Raw genomic sequence first — 14558 nt, 5'->3', positions numbered from 1 at the left:
CAGACAGTTTGAGGTTTCTGTGGATTGTGTTTGTGTCCAGTTCCAGTTCACAGACATCTGATGGAGAGAACAAGAAACAACAGCTGCAGTTTATCATCTGTTCATTTATCAACAACTTTACTGAAAGTGAATCATTCAAACTTACATTTCATCACCTGTGAATAATGTTTGACTACATTTAAATTAAAAGCGAACAATCCAGTTAGAACATCAACAGTTACTGAACATGAGAGTCAAGATGTCAGCTATGTTCTGCTTTTTTTCTGCTGTGGAGTCAAGATGACGGCTGATGGAGATCCACATCAATAAACACATGAATGTGTTGATCCTGAATGAAACTCGTCTTTGGACTTCAGTCAGAAATGTAAAAAATCTAGTGTAACATGAGCAGCTGAGTTTCATGAATCAAAGTGAAAACACACTCACACTTCCTCAGACCAGGTCTCAGTCTCTGTGGTCCACCATGGTCCACCCTGGAGGAAGAAACAGAGTCAGGATCAACTTGATCCACCATCAAACATGAAGCAGAGTTCCTCAGAGCTGTCCAGACCTGAGAGTGTCCAGTCTCCAGTCTGGATCCTCCAGTCCAGCAGACAGAAGCTTCACTCCTGAGTCTCCTGGATGATTGGTAGCTCAGGTCCAGTTCTCTCAGATGGGAGGGGTTGGAGCTGAGAGCTGAGGCCAGAGAAGAACAGCCTTCCTCTGAGAGCAGACATCCTGACAGACTGAACCACACACAAAGTTTAAATCGATGTGAATGACTTTGGTTGTGATTATTCATCAAACATCAGGTCAGTATCAAGTCTTCTTGGAGCCCCCCACACCTGACCTGATAAATACTATAGAATCAGGTCTACAGACACTGCAAACACTTAGAACCAATAGCAGAACAAAGAAACACCATGAGAGAATACACAAAGCTAAACCACAGCAGAGCAACACAACCGCTGAACCACAAACACACTGATTAAAGTAAAGACACAGTTACACAAATACAGTATCGTGATGCATTGATTCTGCTATCTGTTCAACCAGGTTCATTCATCCACAGAGCATCATATCAGCAGTCCACTCAACCTCTGGTGTCTTTGAGCCCCTTAAATATTTTCCTGAATGAGAACTCCATCATCACAACTGTGACAGATGCCAAAAGCAGAAGAAAGGTTGTGTCCACCTCCCTAAAAGTAAATGATCCTCCGTGAACATGGAATTCACCACTGGAGGATTAACCAGGAGGACGCCAGCATGACCCAGCATGCACCTGTTCGCTCAACGACGTGTATGTTTTTCACATTGTGTGTTTTCCAGGTGAAATCAAATCAGTGATCAATTATGGAGCATGAAGCTTTTTATACACCGTCTTCACACCAACGTGAATTCTGACCTGAGAGTTTTCCAGCTCACAGTGTGACTCTTCAGTCCAGCAGACAGAAGCTTCACTCCTGGAATCCTGCAGGTTGTTGTTACTCAGGTCCAGATCTGTCAGACTAGAGGACTGGGAGCTGAGGACTGAGGACAGAGCTTCACAGCTTCTGTCTGAGAGGTTACAGCCACTCAGTCTGAAGAGGAGGAAACAGCAAACAATGCAAAAAAATTCACAAAAATTATTTTTTGTCTTGACCAAAAAGATCCAGTTGATCTGGATGGATTTATTTGCCCATACAGAGCTTTGTTGGAGGCTTTGACCACTGGCAGCAGCCTCAGAAGAGCCTCCTCTGAAGCCAGAGTATTTTCTTCAGGTCAAACACGTCCAGATCTTTTTCTGATGACAGTAAGTGAAGACCAGAGCTGACCATTGAGCAGGAGACAGTTTATCTGTGGAGAGACGTCCTGATCTCAGGGACTGTTGGATCTCCTCCACCCAGAGAACCATCATTCAGTTCATTCAGACAGTGAAACAGGTTGATACTTTTCTCTGGAGACAGATCCTCACTGATCTTTGTCTTGATGTACTGGACTGTTTTCTGATTGGTCTCTGAGCTACTTCCTGTCTGTGTCACCAGGGCCTCGTAGGAGAGTTTGGTTGGTCTGCAGTGAAAGACCCAGAAGGAACCGGAGGAACAAGTCCAGGTGTCCATGTGGACTCTGTAAGGCCTCATTCCACAGAACTCTCATAGAGAATTAAAGGTTCAGGTTTGTTCCCAAAACAGTTTTGACCACAGGGAGGTTGTTTGTTCTTCTGCCATCAGATTGACTCCAGAGTTGATGAAGGTCAGATGGACATGAAGAGCAGCCAGATAGAAGCTCCTGACACTCAGATGGACGATAGCAGAAGACCTTGTCCTGGTACAGCCCTGTCTCCTCTTTGAAGATCTGTGTGAGCACTCCTGAGTAAACTGATGCTGCTCTGATATCGATGCCACACTCTGTCAGGTCTGATTCATAGAAGATCAGGTTTCCTTTCTGCAGCTGCTCAAAAGCCACTTTTCCCAGAGACTTAATCATCTTCCTGGTCTCTGGACTCCAGTGTGGATCTGACTCAACTCCTCCATCGTACTTGACCTTCTTCAGTTTGGACTGAACCACCAGGAAGTGGATGTACATCTCAGTCAGGGTCTTGGGCAGCTCTCCTCCCTCTCTGGTCTTCAACACCTCCTCCAGAACTGTAGCAGTGATCCAGCAGAAGACTGGGATGTGGCACATGATGTGGAGGCTTCTTGAGGTCTTGATGTGGGAGATGATCCTGCTGGCCTGCTTCTTAAGTCTGAACATCTTCCTGAAGTACTCCTCCTTCTGGGGGTCACTGAACCCTCTGACCTCTGTCACCATGTCAACACACTGAGGAGGGATCTGATTGGCTGCTGCAGGTCGTGTGATTATCCAGAGGCGAGCAGAGGGAAGCAGTTTCCCCCCTGATGAGGTTTGTCAGCAGCACGTCCACTGAGGTGGACTCTGTAGGATCAGTCAGGACCTCAGTGTTGTGGAAGTCCAGAGGAAGTTGACACTCATCCAGACCGTCAAAGATGAACACAACCTGGAAGTGATCAAAGCTGCACATTCCTGCTTCTTTGGTTTCAGGGAAGAAGAGATGAACAAGTTCCACCAAGCTGAACTTCTTCTCTTTCAGCACATTCAGCTCTTGAAGGTGAAGGGGAATGTGAACTCTATGTCCTGGTTGGCTTGTCTTCAGCCCAGTCCAGAGTGAACTTCTGTGTTAAGACGTGTGGGTTTTCCCAATGCCAGCCACTCCCTTTGTCCATCACTGTTCTGATTGGTTGGTCTCTTCCAGGTGGGGTTTAAAGATGTCTTCTTGTCTGATGCTGTTTCTGCTCTGTCCTGTTTCCTGGATGCTGTTTCAATCTGTCTGACCTCATGTTCCTCATTGACCTCTCCAGTCCCTCCCTCTGTGATGTAGAGCTCTGTGTAGATCTGATTCAGAAGGGTTGGGTTTCCTGCTTTAGAGATCCCCTCAAACACACACTGGAACTTCTTCTTCAGGGCAGATTTCAGTTTACGGTGACAAACCAGAGCATGACTTCCTGAATAAACAAAAAAATAATTAAAAGATAAAAAAAAAACATTTACTACAAGGTTGATGCTTACTTCGCCTAAGGAATAGAATAGGATCATATTCTCTCCGTCTCCTCAGACTTTAGTAATGTCTAATTGATCTATCATGTTAAATCCTCTTACTGCTCTGCAGACAGTCAGCCAGCTCCTCCTGCTTCATCCTCCTCAGGAAGTTCACTGTGATCTTCAGAAATGCCTCTCTGCTCCTCCTCTGCTCTTCATCCACCTCATCATCCTCATTCTTGGTGAATTGTGGGTAATCTGGACTCAGACTCCTTTTGATTTTCTTCAGCTCGTTCTTCACAAAACAGACGATGTTCTCCTCCAGCAGCTGGAACACAATAACATCCTGTGTAAAGTTCACTCTCAGTATAAACTGATGGATCAAAGCATCAGATCATCAGTCAGCAGAGTTCAACTTTAGCTGCTGCTGTATCATCTGCTGCCACGTCTCTTTCCAGAGCTACACAGAAAGATTCAGACCTGCTGACTTCACTAAACTAACTTCACTGGTGTAACTTACTAAGTTTGACTTTAGATTCTGACACCACAGAGATCCTGATCATCACATGAAGACCAAACTGATACAGCCCTTCAACACATCAACTTAGAAGTAAATAAACTTTCTTTAAGATTCACTGTAGATGAAGAAGAAGGAGCAGAAATGTTTTGTAAAAGTCTCCAACAGACCATATTCATACAGAACATATCTGTTGGGGCTGATGGATTATTGCTCTGTGGTGAACTACAACTCCCAGTCCTCTCCCACTCTCTCCCACCCCAAACCTGTTCAATCCCAATTCAACTCCTGTCTGTCACAGAGTAAAGCTCTACTGGTCTAAAGAGTGCAGCTTCAAACTCAAGTCTTTGTTGGTGTCTGTTGTAGTCACTGGATGAACATTTACACACCATAAATATGGAGTCCAGGTCTGTGTGATGATGTTTGTCAGACTGAACTCTGAGGAGAAAAGACACAAACACAGAGTTTGTTCCAGGAGTTTTCTATGAACACCAGAGAAACTGATAGACAAGCTTTGATACCTTTAATGAGACAAACAACAACAAATGATCAGCTTTTACCTTTTTTCTTTGATAAAGTCATCCATAGACCGATCACTCTTCATGGACACACAGCTGGATACAGCAGACTGTTGTCCTCCCTTAAAGTTCATCGGAGGACCCATAGACCGATCACTCTTCATGGACAGACAGCTCAGTTCAGGAAAATCAGGTCTTGACTGGTTGCTGGTAGAAACAGTGTTGACATTCGAAGAATTAACCAAGAATGCGGGCAGAAAATTATCAGTTTAAAATAAATCAGCCAAGTCCAACTGTCATTTGTATAGCCCCAAATCATCCAGATTGTTTTATTGTGAAATGTTTGTTCACTTTAATGAACAGCACAGCGCCATTGTGGTTCTTGCTTTTGCTCCACAACAGCCATGTCCGTAGGTCTAAGTCTAAGTGTGGCAGATTGATTGTCTCTGTGTGCTGGTCTTGTGATGGACTGGTGAATAAGAATGAATGAATCTCCACATCCTGGTTGAGTTCCCAATGGAGACAAGGATAAACTAAACAGCAGCAGAAAAAGTTCAGCAGTAAAAAATGTAAGTGACATTGAGAGTGAATAATGATGGAGCAGTGATCTGAGTGCTGAGCTCTGACAGATGGACAGTTAGAGATCCTCATCTCACCTCTGAGCTTTGGTCTGACTCTCATGTTCCCCACACAGAGTGGTTTTAGAGGGAGGGGCTCCCTCCTCTCTGTCCTCACACTGATTCATAGCTGAGCCTCCACCTTCACACAAACACAACAAAAAACTTCATTACAACAGGATTGACATCACAGTACACTTACGTCAATACTGTCAATATGTCAGTAACTTCAGACTTTTACTCCCAACATCAAACTGTTTTCAATTTCTCTGTGTGTAGATTACTACATCCACTATCCACTTCACAGCACAGCAGAGTGATGATCTAGAGGAGAGTGGTCCGAAATATATCTCTGATGGTGCGTCTTCTCTCTGTCCACTAGATGGTGGTATCTGAATGCAGGATGTGTTGATGGAGCCGTGATTTCATACATGTAACCTTATTTCTCAAAATAGATGTGACAATGTAAGGATTTCTGTTTTTCCTCAAATAATTCCCAACATTAATTACAATGAGTGCTGCTTTAAACTTTCAATGGCTTTACTGCATCGGGAAACGCAGTGTATGTACCATTAACAGTAAGAGTTATTTATATTCTTTCTGTCAAGTTCATCTAAGGTTTCAGGCCAGTTCTGACATGTTTGTTCTGTCATTGCATTCAACCTTCATCATTAAAAGTTGATAAAAATTTGTTTCACTTCAGATTAATTTGTTGACCATTTAAAAAGCTTTCACAAGATAAAATCTGGTTTAAGTCCGGTGATGTAAATTCTTTACTTTTCAAATTGAATCTTTCTTTACATTAGAACGAGAATAAAGTCAAGAAACTGGTCTCTACTCAGTGCAGCAAAAAATACTGACATAAGGTTGGTGGTAATGATCAGGGGTCATCATCACATTACTGCTTGACACTGAGGGCACACAAAAAAGGACATTAAGTTAACTTGTGATTTAAATTATCACAATCAAAAAGGTATTAGTGTCAGGCCGCATTGTTTCTTTCTTAACACATTGCCGAAATGTTTGAATTAAATTATTAGTTTTTGACTTAAACTTAATTAAATGTAGTTCAGTATCAGAGTAAAATATTTCCTTCTGAAATGTGGTGTTCAGGAAGACAGTACCAATAAAAAGAAACACTCAAATATCATAAGGAGCACTTTAAACTGTATTTAAACTAAATATATGAATTAATTTCCCTCATTGTTTAATATCTTAAGCACACATGTATTTTATTTGATGTTCAGTTACTCTACCAGTTAAAACTCCTGAATACTTGAAACAAAACAAAATGTTTGGTATTAAAAAATAAAAATAAAATAAAAAAAATAAAAAAAATAAATAAAAAAATAAATAAAACGTAAACTTGAAATTGTACTTATCATATTCTGATACAACATACTATACAAAAGATATCTCAAAATACACTAGCCCTCCATTGTCTAATGACTGAGAACCAGGGTTTGCTCATAATATTTTATGCTGGTGATGAAATACCAAGCCAACACATAAAAAGGAGCACCATCAGCTAGCTAACATTAGTTAGCTGATGGTGTAATTTAGCGTCAGTGTCAATAATCCAGATTCATGTTCACCATTGTTGACACCTGTCAGAACCATAATGTTTGGAAGTCAGATAGTAAATAAGCCAGATGGGTAGCTGTTGCTAATTATATGTAGTTATTTTCCCATAGATTTCAATATAGTCCGACTTATTTTATAACCAGTGAATCAGTTTCAACTTTTCAGATTCAGTACAGAGTGAGCTCAGTAATCATGGTCATTAGACGCGCACACATGATCAGTGGCCTTTATTACAAGTGATCCAAATCATTGAAACTATGATTATTTTTACACATCTGAAAGCAGCCCATCAGCATCTAGCATCTAGAAAAGTTCTCCGTCCAGTCAAACAACACAATGTAATCACAGTGATCCTGTTCACACATTTACAGATTCTCACCTGCTGAACTCACTTCAGGGAGACTTTCTGACACTTTCCAGCTTCATGTGAAGAGAAGAAGCTGCTTGTTCTCCCTCATCAGTCCTGGTGTCTGTTTGAGCTGAGGAAAAGTTACATCCTCATAACTTCAGAGTCCAAAGTATGAAACATTAAAACCGCTTCAACCTGTTTTTGGTTTGTTGTTGTACTGCTGCTGTTAGTCAGCGAGGTGTTACGGGTCACTAAAATAGGACCCCGATGGAGAAACAGATCCGGTAAAACCGAGTCCAACAGAAATAGTCCGGTAGGGATACAAAAGTCCAACAAAAAGAGGAAACACAGACTGAGCTCAACTTTCTGAAAAACTAACAAAGTAACAACGGAGAGAGATAACAAAAGGCGAGACTGAACAAACAGGGAACCAAGAGAGAGGCTGACTGAGAGACACCGGAGAACCTGAACGGAGGCAGAGAAAAGACACGACGATAACAATAAGAAATAAAACATGAACAAAAACAGTGAACGAGAGCAGCGGGAACAACAAGAGGCAGGATACTCCGGCACTGAAGAGAAGTCCGAGGAGGGAATCTATGTGGGCTGATTGGTGGGAAATGCAGAACAGGTGTGCCTCATTAGGAGAGAGGACACGCCCACTGGGACAGAACACAGGGGGGAGGGGCCGGGGGACACGTGACTTTAGCAACAAGGAAGCAGCTGACATACACAACCTTTATCATTCAGCCTGTTTCAGTCCACAGCTGTACTCTGCTGTTTTTGTTGGTTTACCTCTTCCACAAAACTTCAGGCTGCTCCAAAGGGAGACATGAAGACTGTGCAGAGAGACTGCTGTGTCCTTTTAATAGGACTTCTGTCGAGGAAGTTAGATGAGGATCTAGTCACTTAAAAAATTTATAAAACAATGAAATGAATATATTGAAGTAATTGAGCTTTATCAGTCAGACTGTATCATAATGATTCTGAACCTTCCACTTGCTTGTTAAGGTCTAGTAATTGCAGATAAAATACTGACAGATAAGGTTGGTAATAATAGTCAGGGGTCATCTTCACATTACTGCCTGTCCCTGAGGACACACAGAAAGGAAATTGTGTCAACTTGTGTTTTCAATCATCACAATTAGAAAGTCGTTATTGACAGGTCTTATTGTTTCTTTGACACATTGCCAAAATCTTTAAATTATTTGTTTTCCACTTAAGTTGTCAATTAAATGTAGTGCAGTAGAAGAGTTCAATATTTTCTTCTGAAAAGTGGTGGTGTTCAAGAATATAATACGAATAGTACTATTAGTTAGCTAACATTAGTTAGCTGTAGTGTATTTAGCTTCAGTGTAAATAATCCAGATTAATGTTCACTATTGTTGACACCTGTCAGAACCATAAAGTCTGAAAGTATGACTAGAATAGCCAGATAGGTAGCTGTTGCTAATTACATGTATGGCTATTTTCCCGTAGACTTGAAGACAATCAGGCTTGTTTTACAACCAAAGTAATATCCCCCTACTATACAAAATTTCAATCCTGACTGTAACGGGCGTTAGGTTGAACCCAAGTACAGCACAGACTGAGATCAAAGAAGAACAGTTCAACAGTTTATTCTGAAGTCCCTCTGCTGAGTAAATCCAGGCAAACAGGGGAGAGGTGAGGGGCCGGCAGTCAGAGGAGTCAGAGACAGATGGTGGTCAGACAGATAGACAGATAGATGTATGTTATAGATCCAAACTAGGAAATTCTCATGTCACAGCAGCAAGACTCACTGTACAGTATGTAACATGATAATAATAATAATAAAATATATACAATATAATACAAACTATAAACATACAATAACTACACAAACTATAAGAATACAATGACACATAAGGTGTCATTTTGTTTTTATACATCACAGATGTGACTTTTCTCTGTCAGACAGATTGTACAGATTGTATTGTACAGTGTGATGGAATGTGGCAGGAATGATTTTGTGTATCTGTCCCTTCAACAGCAGAGCTCTAACAGTCTGTTGCTTATGTGTTGGTTCTATATCAGGTTATGTGGTCAGAGACAGACAGGGTCAAATACAGACAAACAGTCTGGCAATGAATGTGAGACAGGTTTGCATGACGCTGAAGATAATCTATCAGAAAATGAGTGGAATGAGATGGTAGAACTGATTAGGTGGGTGCAGCAGGTGAGTGGAAAAGTGCTGGCAGGTCGGGGTGGGAAGATCGATCCACATATCAACAGTATTGATACCAAGGTCAGTAACAGTGCTGGATCGATACTAGTGTGATGAAATTGATGTTTTTGTTGCAGCCTCTGTTTTATACGTTAAACACACAACTTGAATTTTGTCACAGAGTGTGTGTGAGTGCAGCTTCTTTTTCAGTCCAAATATACACACAACTCTCCTCCCTCACCCCACTCAGGCTCACTCGGCATGTCACAACTCTGCAAGTTTTGTCGGGTCAGAGAAAGGTATGATCAAAACAAGGCAAACCATCTGGAAATGAATGCAACAAACACGAGATATAATCTGTCAGAAAATGAGTGGAATGAGATTGTTGTACTGATTAGGTGGGTGCAGCAGACAGGTAGAGCTGGGCAGGTGAGAAAAGAAGAAAACCAGTGCAGTGTGACGTCTTTGTGTTGATTCTATCATAGCGTACATTTATGACCTTTCCCATAGCAGAACTAACACAGACTAACAGCTTTCAGTTCATGACATGCACAACTGCTTCTCATTTCCACTGAGAATTCTTGAGGAAATTCAAGAATAATTTTATAATAATAATTAAAACACACCCAACACAAAAAATATAATTCATTTCCGAGCAATGTGATTCCCGGCCTTGCCACCAGTTCACACCCTGGTGCTGCTGCCCAACAGAGAAACACAATTATCACTAACCAAAGAAAAAAGGTTCAGGTGCAGGTAACACACTCACAAAAGACACACACCAACTAACCCAAATAATACACCCCAAAAAATAAACAATCAAAACTAAGCTCTTCCAAATAAAGTCAAACAATCACCCACCCTAATCCTCACCGAAATTACAAAAGAACACACTAACAGTTATCCAGTCAAATCAATGAACAAAACAAAATCTAATTTACATTACCCAGGGGGGTTGGAGGACTATGTCAACCAACTCCCAGACAACAAATATGAAAAGAACGTTTTAATACCATTAACTAAATTAAACTAAAACAACTAACAGCAGGTGGTATAAATAAACCCACTGAAACATGGCTTGATTCTGGAACGTCCTCTGCAACCAGACCAGTTCAGCCAGAGAGACCAGAGGGTCAGGGTCAGTCTGTGACAGTGTTAGTCAGTTTCTGTTTACTAAGCTTTATTTTGAAAGTCTTGTCTCCCCTCAGTGTTGTTTGGTTACTTCCCTTCTTTGTTGTTTCCCACCTCAGCTGGTTTATTTCCTTCCCTGCCCTAATGTGTGTTACTTGTGTCTTGTTAAATTCAGTTTGTATTTCAGACTTGGATTTTGTCTAGTCCGTGTTGGATCCTTGTCCTGTTCACTTCTGTTCCCTGAGAGCCATGCCTTGTTTTTTTTTTTTTTTTAAACTCGCTCCAGTTTTTTCTTGTTTTGAGTACAAGTATGTGCATGAATGTATGTTTATGTCTGTTCCAAGTCTTGGTTTTGTTTATTAAACATGTATATTTCCACCACCTTCAACCCGCTTCCACTTGCTCCTGCACTTGGCTCCTCACCTCCAGCACTCACACGACCGTGACAGGAGACGACAAACAAAACAGCTGCTTGTTGGTGGTGGAGGCTGATGGCTGTGAAACACAGAAGGCACAGCCACTGTGCAGAGGACCGTTTCAAACAGAGTGGAGGAGAGGAGGAGAGGGCACACTGCCAACTCACAACAACAGGCCAAACGGGCCCTGAGCAGGAAACCGTAAACCCGGTCTGCATTCAAGAGGTCACACACAGGACACACACACCGGAGTGTGAAGGTGAGGAAGAGGAACCGGAGGATCCACGTAAACACACAGAGGGGCGGCACCTGATAGCTGATGGGATTGATGAGTGAGGAGGAGGGGGGAGAGAATCTCCATCTGCCACACAAGAACCTCTTTTATTTTCATTTATTTCATTGCTGTTTCCCACACAGATGCAAACATAAGCTCCACTTTTGTTACGCCACTGTCACACTTTTTACATCGAATTTCTAACAGTTTCCTTGTGTGAGTTTGAACACTGTGGCCGTTTTGGGAAGAGGGAGAGGATGAAGCTCACAGCAGTACCTGCTGCTGCTACTGCTGCTGCTGCTGATAGAGAACTGCAGAATGATGTGTACTTTCACGAGTTTGATTCCCGGCCAATGCAATGTTACTTTTTCCTCCAACTTTTTAAAAAACGGAGCTGCTCTACATGAAAAGCAGCACTGACAGGTCTCCTCCATCTCACTCTTACTTAAGCTGACTTCCAGGCCTAGATGTTGCAGTCTCATTATATGAAAGCTGTGAGTTTGACCCTCACATGGGGTTCACCTGTGCTCATCTGTTCCCCTCACACAGGAAAAGTACCCGGAAGGGACCAGCTTTATTTAAGAGCACAAACAACTAACCCAACTAAATAAAATGTACATCAACCTAAGAAAACTAAAAAAAGAATAACTCACATACCTGCATTATGGAGAAGAAACATTCACAGGTGTTGACAGGTTTTTCTCCTACATGCCCTCTGTGCTCTGTAACACCATGAACACAGTCACTACATGGCTCCTGTTAGCATCCAGTCTCAATAGCACACTCTGGCGTTATAAGCTAAGTAGCAGCTTAGCAACTCATGCTTCTCCACTTCTCCTCTAATTAGCGAGATTATGCGTGAAAATAACAAAATATATAGTTTTACAACTTAACTCTGTGTTTACATCAACTTTGTAAGTATTTTTTACTAACTTAGTTCAATTTACACAACAAAAACGATAAAAAAAATACAAAGAGCATCAGAAATGCGAAATTTTCTGGAAGGAGAGTCGCGAGCAAGAGGAAGTAATATGCAGCGCAAGACGGTAAATGGAGATTACAAAATAAAATGTACATTCTACTTCCGGTGCTTCGCAGACCTCCCTCCTGTTTTAAACCTTAACATCAACATCTGCAACTGTAAATTCCTTCCTAAAATATTAACACTCAAAAAAATAAAAGAAAGCATGACAAAAAAAAAATACGCTTCACTGCCATGTTGTTTGTCTCTGAAACCACGTCTGTGTCGGTCAACACGTGTGCTCCTCACAGTTGTGTGTCACTTCCTCAAAGGTTTGAAGTGACGTGTAAGTCTGAAGCGCTGCTGCCTTTTGTGACGTCACTGCCGTAAAAGCTAAAAGTCCGATCAGGAAGTGTGTCCCTCGCCGGGTGCGGTGGCGCGCGCCTGTAATCCAAGTTCCCGGGAGGCTGAGGCTGGAGGAGCGTTTGAGCTCAGGAGCTCTGGGCTGCAGCGGACTATGTCGATCGGGTGTCCGCACTAAGTTCGGTATCGATATGGTGCTCCGGGGGGAGCCCGGGATCACCAGGTCGTCTAAGGAGGGGTGCACCGGCCCAGGTCGGACACGGAGCAGGTCAAAGCCCCCGTGCCGCTCAGTAGTGGGATCGCGCCCGTGAATAGACGCTGTAGTTCAGCCTGAGTAAGACAGCGGGACCCAGTCTTTATGCTGCCACTATACACACAACACGACCTCATCCTTTATTTTCACTGAAATCCTCCACAAACTGAAGGACTCTCCACCTGGAGCAGAGGACCAGACATCAACAAAATCTGACTTCATTCATTTTAACATTAGAAAAAAGCTGCAGCTGCCACCAGATCAGGAATTTAAAATGAACAGATTAAAATAGAATTCAAATGTGTTTTATATTTTACTAACTGTAGCAGTGAGCAATAAAGGCATAAACAACAAAATAAAGGAATATTATGTTGTTGGATGACAATTGTGGTGTGCAAAACCATGGACACTATCAACATTTCCTCCGTCCAGGGCTTGTTGGTGTACGGGTATGATTCTCACTCAGGGTGCAAGAGTTCCCAGTTTCAAATCCTGAACGAGCCCCTCATATGACATTTTGAATGAATTTGCTTTAACTCTTTATGAATGTCTTCTTCTATGACAGATACAGTTTTCCAGCCCATTAATGTTGTTCACCCCTCCCCCCTCGTTTATCGTTGTTCTTTATTGCTCAATCATTTCTGACAAGGATTAATTTTCCAGTCCCACCTGCCCCCCAAAAAATGCCAATGAAATACACCAAGCTTACAATTTTCAAATGTGATGAAGTAACATCAAGTAACATGATGTTCTATCTGTCACCAACTTAAGTGGTCCATGTCATAAAGTTTTTTATCTGTTCTGATGACGATTGGAAATGTCTGTTTATTGTTTATCGCTTGTTAGGATCCCCGTTAGCTGTCACTGAGGCAGCAGCTACTCTTCCTGGGGTCCAAATGAAAATGCACATCTGCAGTCAAACAGGTTCAGGTAGATGCAGAGTCCTACATTAAAACAAACCACTTTACCATCAACCTCAGCTGCAGTATACACATTACACTTCCATTACCAGATCCTCTGTATATAGATGTACTTCAGAGTGGTTCTGTGGCTTAGCTGGTCAAAGTGTCTGTCTATTATACAAGAGGTCCTGGGTTCAAGTCCCAGCAGTACTTTGCTTTAGAATGTGACACATTGTTGATATAACAAGCTGGCAGCTGAACCTTTTCTTGCCTGGACAAGCACTGAGCGAGGTGCTGTATTCCACCCTGAACAGGAAATGTTTCAGCTGTGTGCTGTACCTATGATACTTACATTGAAATAACTCATCTGTACATGTGAGCCATGAAGGCCAGCCCGTACTTTGGCCTGTGAGCTGTGAAGCATCGGACACAAAAACACACAAAGACAACACACGATGCCCTGAGAGACGATACCTGAGCAGGAGAACTAGTCACTGCATGTACAGCTGCTTCTTATCTGGAGTTTTTTTCTATCATCTATAATAAAGTAGAAAAGAGACACAGCTCCACAGTAACAGAGGTGTGCTGCTGTAACGCTGAGTGCTGGATTCATGTTCAGTTTATGGTTTTAGTCTGTAACAGGAACTGATTTTTACATTGATTATCCTTGATTATAATTATCCTAAATGTTGCTCCTTTTGTGTCTCACAGAGATCCTGCCTGTTTGGGAGAGCGTTACATTAAAGATTTAAAGGTCCCTGTTTCAATCCTGGGTTTCAGCAGCTGTTGTGGGTCCTTTTGTTTGCTCCCCCAAATGAGCTATTTCAGCACAGCACACAGTAGAAATGACTTCTCATTATTGCTTCCATGACCTGGAAGTGGAACTAAAGGTGTGTCCCTATCACCGGCCTTGATAATGATAACTGAGCACCAGTGAGTGCTCTCATCCTCTTAGAGTCCTAACAACAGCACTCA

The 14558-nt window shown here is 42.1% G+C and overlaps 1 non-coding gene across 1 annotated transcript; it reads left to right on the top strand.

Moving 5' to 3' along the window:
* The first annotated feature begins 13722 nt into the window (after positions 1–13722).
* Positions 13723–13796, top strand: trnan-auu (transfer RNA asparagine (anticodon AUU)). Its single transcript has one exon. It is a non-coding gene; the product is annotated as a tRNA-Asn (tRNA).
* Positions 13797–14558: the final 762 nt, after the last annotated feature.

Source organism: Echeneis naucrates, chromosome 2, assembly GCF_900963305.1.
Source record: "Echeneis naucrates chromosome 2, fEcheNa1.1, whole genome shotgun sequence".
In the NCBI taxonomy this organism is placed as follows: Eukaryota; Metazoa; Chordata; class Actinopteri; order Carangiformes; family Echeneidae; genus Echeneis; species Echeneis naucrates.
This window is presented reverse-complemented; position numbering and strand designations above follow the sequence as displayed.